Source organism: Schistocerca nitens, chromosome 6, assembly GCF_023898315.1.
Source record: "Schistocerca nitens isolate TAMUIC-IGC-003100 chromosome 6, iqSchNite1.1, whole genome shotgun sequence".
Taxonomy (NCBI): domain Eukaryota; kingdom Metazoa; phylum Arthropoda; class Insecta; order Orthoptera; family Acrididae; genus Schistocerca; species Schistocerca nitens.
Window position 1 is genome coordinate 501,823,885 of NC_064619.1, and position 7,801 is coordinate 501,831,685.

The following is a 7,801-nucleotide window of genomic DNA, read 5'->3' on the forward strand; positions in this document are numbered from 1 at the left end:
TCTTTGGTTTGGTGTCGCCCCGTGCGGCCAGGTGGCGCTCCGGAGCTGAAGGCGAGCGAAGCGAAGGAAGGTGGCGTAGGGGGCAGACGCGAGTGCACCGAACCTAGCTAGACCACGTGGAGGAAGATATTAGAATTATGTTAATACCTTCAGCTGCTGACGGGCGTTGATATATGTCAACGGGGACAGGTGAAAATGTATACCCCGACCGGGATTCGAACCCGGGATCTCCTGCTTATATGGCAGACGCTCTATCCATCTGAGCCACCGATGGCACAGAGGATAGCGCGAGTGCAGGGACTATCTCGCGCACGCCTCCAGCGAGACCCACATTCTCACCTTGTATGTCCACACACTACATTTGCAGTGTCCCATCCCAACACACTCATTACTCGTGGAAGACATTCTTACCAAGTCCCGTAAGAGTTCGGGGAATATGTGTGCATCCGCACAGAAGAAGAAGGTCATGGCCGGTATTGGCAGTCCTATATACTTGTATGGATACGGTGTCTGTTCTTTCGGACAGCTCCGCGGGCTGTGGGGCCTGGCGGCGTTATGGTCGTGACGTATTTTGGTTGCAAGTTGCCCGACAGGCAGAACCGATTTTGAGGCCGCCCGTTTTTCCATTACAGCTATATTTGCGGAGAACGACGCCGATCTTCTGGAAGTGAAGGTATTACTGTGCCGAACTCCGGATGCTAGGACTGTAATTGCTGCCTGTTGCGTGTGTATTGCCAGCTTGGATGACGGCTGCCTTGAGACTGCATTTGGCTCTGGTTATGAGCAATTGGAAATGGTTAAACTCGCGTGTTTGCGGTTTATTTTAAGTTCATGTATTTATTTGTATCGAAACTGATTGAAACCTTGGTGTGTTCTAGCATGGCCCACGTGGACTGCTATGTTAAAACTACGGGTATGTCACTGGACGATTGTTCTGCTGGCTGTATTTATTTACACGTGGGCTCACTGCTAGAACTGTGGTAACCTGTAAGATAGTGAAGCTTAATTTGCCTTGTTTTAAATTTTGCAATTTTATATAGCATCCTGCACAACATTGCAAGTGAAATTTGTAACCTAGTTAATATTTCTGTAAATTTCTTGTGCTCACTAGTCAACAAAGTAATTGCATGTCATCCCGTTTGTGAGCTCATGCATGTTATTGAGGTTTCAAGATAGTGACCCCCAGATATTGTGGATGATTGATAAAAAATTGCATAGTGGCCTGGTGCAAGGTTTTGATAATGAAAGTTTAATATTTATCCTGTTGTTAAAATTTGGCGTACCACTATTTACACTAAACACGAGTTTTTTCCTTGTACCTCGGTTAACAAGTTATTGCATCCTAGGTCTGCCTCTGTTGTATGCACTTGCCTGTGCGAGGCTCACCATGTTGTGTGTGGTCATACGAGTGCCTCCGTCTGTGTATTGGGGCCTTTACCAACTAGTCCACGCAACTAATGAGTAAAGTTAAGTTTTTCTCCGTTGTGGTTTGAAGGTGGGCCGAGGTCTTTAATATTTCATGCAATGGCTAAAAATTTAGTTTTCATGTTCCACGTAGTCCCTTACTATACTGTTTCACGTTCTTGTATCTGATCTGTTACTGATTAAAAGTTCTATGCACCTACTCTTCCCTTGATAATATGTTGTTCTGGTTCATATTCCTCTGGTAAAATCAATTCTAGATTAATTGGTGGCTTAAAGTAACATTCTTTAATTGACTTATTGTTTAACTAAATTGGATGTTTTCTGAATTGTTATGACAGATATACGTTATGTGTGAAATTAAATGGTGAATACTGTGGAATAATCTTTGTATCAAGCCATTCCATGTAAGTGTTTTACCTAGAAATTCACTGGGGCATAATCTGCCCATACCAGATCAGCTCCCGCAGGGCTATAGATTTTAAGGTTGTTGGTTGCAACGCTTCACCCACTGTTCCAGATAGTCCCACATATTTTAAAATGGACTAAGATCGATAATTGTAGTAGGCCAGTCGAACTGCGATATGCCTGAACGTTGCTTTGTGACTATGATAGTTGTGATCTTAGAAGACGGGAGTGTGCACATCGTAAGGGGCACATCGTCACAGACAATTTTGAAATAAACATCCTGGTTCATATTCACGAAAACCAGAATTAGTGGAGGCAAGACATGGTACGAAAAATGCCCCAAAACATCACAGATCTACCTCTGGTCTGAACTGCACCATGCATAAACAGCAGGTTGAACGGATCATTGAACAATCGCTGCAGTCGATGGCTAGCGTCATTTGAATAGAGGCAAAATTTCAAATCTTTGGACCACACGACAAGTTTCCAGTCAGCTAACGTCCATTATCTGTGTTGTTTTTCCCATTAAAAGCTTGTAGCTTTATTTTCACCCTCGAGCAATAGCGCTTTGCGGGGTACCCTATTCCAAATGTTTCCAGTGTTTGGAAACTGATTGACATGGACCTGTATTCACCTTTAGCAAGAAACCCTGTCGTGCTTGGAACCCACTGTCATTCACAAGACTTGACACTTATTTGCAGTTTGTTGTATACAGCTTCGTACACAACGGTAAGGGAGGGCTGGTCCACTGGGGGCCGAACCACACAATAACTCTGGGTTTGGTGTGGGGCGGCGGTGAGATGGGTGGACTGCTGTGGCCTGTTATGGGGTTGTGAACCACTGAGGGCTACGGCGGGACGAAGTCTCTCCGTCGTTTTTAGATGCCCAGTTCAATACACACACTATCGTCTTGAACAGAGAAAACACTGAAAATTTCTCCCTCCCCCCCCCTCCCCATAAATACTGCACTGGTACAGCAACCGTAGTAGGTCTTTAGAACAGCAAAAAAACAGTCTTTGTTGCACAATAAAGGTTTATTTAAGCTTCACATGTGACGTGCTTCGCCTGTTCTAGGCATTATCAGACAATCTGGGGAAATTACGAAGTGGTATCAGTATAAATTCCTATTAAAGGCCATAATAAATGAATAAATTAGTACATAGTGTAATAACAAGGGGAAGACGTGCAGCGTTGGGATCATGGAGCGCAGGGCCACATTTGTGTTTCAGGGACTGATAAGGGTTATAAATTTCATCTCAGAAAATATTGCACCATAACTGAGATTACAGATAAAAATTTTTGGTAATCGTAACCTAGGCGTCGAGCGTAACTAAGAGTCCCATAAAACTGGGAGGTAACAACCGGATAGCCACTGCCAAAACTCCATTACATCGTCTATAAAATTATTTCTTCTCGTAACCGAGGTATCAAACGTGATTAAGAGTCCAAAAGAAGTGAGAGGTAACAGCCAGATAGCCACTGTCAACGCTTTATTACATCACCTAGAAGTAACATGAAAAAAAAAGTAATGACAGTAGGAAAAAGAAAGCTACCGAAGCATGCAGGGATTACTTAACTTAGGGAAATAGGCATAATCAGTTAGCAGAAAAAGCTCATGAGTGCAATATAGTGGCTAGGCTAATAAACCTTTGGCAAATGAACGGGCACTAATGAGAATAAAGAAACAGATAAAATTTTTAGTAAAAAAATGAAGCAACGATGCCAGAAGCAACGCTAAACTGACTGTAACGATGATAACTTACCGACGAAGAAACCGCCCCATGAACACAAATACGGTCTGTTCACAATACTGTGAGCAAGAGTTGTCATGCCGGCAACTAGACTGCCAAGCAAGTGTGAAGGCTTGGAGAGAAAAGCTGCACAAGGTGGCGCTTTGAAACTTATCTAACTGATGGCTAAAGATTAAATACACCACTGGCCATTAAAATTTCTACACCAAGAAGAAATGCAGATAATAAACAGGTATTCATTGGACAAATATATTATACTAGAACTGACATTTGATTACATTTTCACGCAATTTGGGTGCATAGATCCTGAGAAATCAGTACATAGAACAACCACCTCTGGCCGTAATAACGGCATTGATACGCCTGCGCTTTGAGTCAAACAAAGCCTGGATGGCGTGTTCAGATACAGCTGCCCATGCAGCTTCAACACGATACCAAGTTCATCGAGAGTAGTGACTGGCGTATTGTGACGAGCCCGTTGCTCGGCCACCATTGACCAGACGTTTTCAGTTAGTGAGAGATCTGGAGAATGTGCTGGACAGGGTAGCAGTCCAACATTTTCTGTATCCAGAAAGGCCCGTACAGGACCTGCAACATCCGGTCGTGCATTATCCTGCTGAAATGTAGGGCTTCGCAGGCATCGAATGAAGGGCAGAGCCACGGGTCGTCACACATCTGAAATGTAACGTCCACTGTTCAAAGTGCCGTCAGTGCGAACAAGCGGTGACCGAGACGTGTAACCAATGGCACCCCATACCATCCCGCCGGGTGATACGCTAGTATGGCGATGACTTACACACGTGTCCAATGTGCGTTCACCGCGATGTCGCCAAACACGGATGCGACCATCATGATGCTGTAAACAGAACCTGGATTCATCCGAAAAAATGACTTTTGCCTTTCGTACACCAAGGTTCGTCGTAGAGTACAACATCGCAGCCGCTCCTGTCTGTGACGCAGCGTCAAGGGTAACCGCAGCCATGGTCTCCGAGCTGATATCCATGCTGCTGCAAACGTCGTCGAACTGTTCGTGCAGATGGTTGGTGTCTTGCAAACGTCCCCATCTGTTGACTCAGGGATCGAGACGTGGCTGCACGATCCGTTACAGCCACGCGGATAAGATGCCTGTCCTCTCGACTGCTAGTGATACGAGGCCGTTGGGATCCAGCACGGCGTTCCGTATTACCCTCCTGAACCCATCGATTCCATATTCTGCTAACAGTCATTGGATCTCGACTAACGCGAGCAGGAATGTCGCGATACGATAAACCGCAATCTCGATAGGCTACAATTCGATCTTTATCAAAGTCGGAAACAAGATGGTATGCATTTTTCCTCCTTATACGAGGCACCACAACAACGTTTCACCAGGCAACGCCGGTCAACTGCTGTTTCTGTATGAGAAATCGGTTGGAAACTTTCCTCATGTGAGCACGTTGTAGGTGTCGCCACTGGCGCCAGACTTGTGTGAATGCTCTGAAAAGCTAATCATTTGCATATCATAGCATCTTCTTCCTGTCGGTTAAATTTCAAGTCTGTAGCACGTCATCTTCGTGGTGTAGCAATTTTAATGGCCAGTAGTGTAAAATAATCAATAAGTAGTGTAGGTGGCAACCATCATTTAAAGTTACGCATCATTATGCCCAAAAAGAATTTGATTCTACAAAAAGTAAATTCATTTTTCATTTATTTCAAAGTCTTCGGATAAATTCAGTTTATTGCCTTTGTTGACCACGTGAAGGTTTCCTAGATCTGGGGGACCGATGGTCAGAAGATATGGGGTGCGAGGTAAAGAGCGAAAATTTTTTCACCTGTTCTTTTTTGTCAGTAGATACTCGCTAAAACTAACAGCGAAAGATTTCCATGTTTGACCGTTATGCTAGGTGGAAAATTGGAACATTCTGTACACCTAATTTTGTAGACAAATTTTTAAATTTGTAGTAAGGTCCTATGGGACCAAACTGCTGAGGTCACCGGTCCCTAAGCTTACACACTACTTAATCTAACTTAAAATAACTTACGCTAAGGACAACACACACGCCCTTACCCAAGGGAGGACTCGAACCTCTGACAGAGGGAAGCCTCGCGTACCGTGAAAAGACGCCTCAGCCCGGTTTGTAAACATCTGCCTTAGAGAATAAATTCCTGATAGGCTGTTCGTTTTGTGGGAGCGTGTATTGCAGGGCAGAGCCTTTCGAAAACAACTTGAACATTAGTATGAGAAAATAGCTTAGACAAGTGATATGAAAACGGGAATGGGATAGCCACACGTGTGTGTTTTCGCGCACCTCGGATTTAAGCGAAGATCTAATAACGGAGAATACAGCGTTTTCTCGTTCATCATATAACCAGTTCACGAACGAAGAACTATATCCATTTTTATGGAGATTGTCTAATTCTTTATTTACATCGCCTCCAGAGAGAGGGAGTTCAAGCATACGTGTTATAGCAGCTCTAAAATAACCGAGTTTATAGGTCCTCAGATGATTGGAAGAGGAGTGCACTGTTGTAACACTGGTTGAAGGCTTCCTGAAAATGTCGAAGGTAATTTTACCATCATTCAGCCGTAGAGAGATCAAGGTAATTTAAGATACCATCATGGCCCATTATCTCATGAGTGAAGATTAACTTATGGTGCAATGATTAAACTCCTCAATCTCTTCGCGAGTGCCTTTGAAAATAATTAGAATATCATCCATGTATCTCTGGCACAGGACGATTTTTTCACTAATGGGAGATTTTCGTTTAAAATATTCAGAGTCATCGTGAGTCACAAATGCGTCGGCCAGGAAACGGGATAGGCAATTACCCATCGCGAGGCCGTCTTCCTATTCGTAAAAGAAATTTTTAAAATAAAAGTAACCGTGTGAAATTAATATTTCCAGGTGGCCAGTGATCTTGTTGACCTCCTCTATTAAGAATGACTGTTTTTCATTAAAGGATTTACGTATAATTTCAGTGGTTTCGGCCACAATTACATTTGTGTAACGAAGAGTGGCGGTAAAGTTTCCCATTTGCTGAACTTGTTATTAATCTTACAAACATTGCATTCAGCCAGTGACAGTGAAGGCTGTTTAACAAAGGCTTAAAATGTGACTGAAGAAGTTAAGTCAAAACTGGCAAATTTGGTGTCTGTTCAAGTGATTTTGTATATAAAGGGTGAGGTAGACAAGACAGGTCACCTCAAATATATCCAGAATGAATAAATATATCAATATGCGATTTTCGCCCAGTTTAGCGGACAATATCAAGATAACAGCGCCGCAAACCACCGTCCCGTCGCGGGGAGCAGAGGTTCCACAAATGTCTACCCTATTACACCAAATGTAAGCAGACACGTAACTCAGGTACGATTTTTATGTTTACCTATGCACTGAAGCCCATCAGTCTGTGTTCTGTTGTTGTAGCGATCAGATCACTTGCTCGTAAAACTATTGAGACAGTCATAATGTTTACGACAGTCTAAAAAGTGAATATGATTTATGGCGAATGTCGCCAAAACATCAGAGCATTGGTGCTGTTACACGCTGAAGAGTGTGGAGGTCGTGGCAAGCACTCAGGATCTGTCTTTGCAAACGTTATGAAAAAGGTTATAAAAACTGGAAGTGAGGAGAATAAAGTGTCCCATCGCATTTCATCCTCTTCACATTTCGCTGCATCTACAGCTTCATGGTAATGACTTCCAAAATTGGTTATAGTTCTCCGAATGTTGTCTACGAAAAGTGCGAAGTGATGCGGTGTATCTATGCAAAATTTCGCCTAATCTAGAAGAATCGTTTACAAACTATGGGCAAATCGATCCGCAATATGCACTAATCATCCGTCGAAAATCCACAGTGACTCAAAAAAGTGGATAAAAATAACGGTCTTCGTCTATCAACGTTTGATGCGTGTTTTTGGAGTCCCGTATCACTGGTCCCTCTTTTATTAACGGAAATCTGAGATGTACTGCCACCGCAGTTATTGGAAGACATACCACAGGACAGATACGACAGTCGGTGTGACGCCAACACGAAGTATGTCCCTCCCATTCAGCACATGTAATGACAGATCCTTTTAAGGGAACAATTGGAGAACATTGGAACTGTCGTTCAGCAGACGCAAAATGGTCTACGCACTTACCAAACTGATCGCTTCTATACTATTATCTGTGGTGAAAATTACAAGACGTGTTTTAAAAAACACCGACGGCACCCGATGGCCTGAAATATCTTGTAACA

At 43.3% G+C, this 7,801-nt stretch overlaps 1 non-coding gene across 1 annotated transcript; it reads right to left on the bottom strand.

Moving 5' to 3' along the window:
- Positions 1-200: 200 nt before the first annotated feature.
- Positions 201-275, bottom strand: Trnai-uau (transfer RNA isoleucine (anticodon UAU)). Its single transcript has one exon. It is a non-coding gene; the product is annotated as a tRNA-Ile (tRNA).
- Between the last annotated feature and the right edge of the window lie 7,526 nt (positions 276-7,801).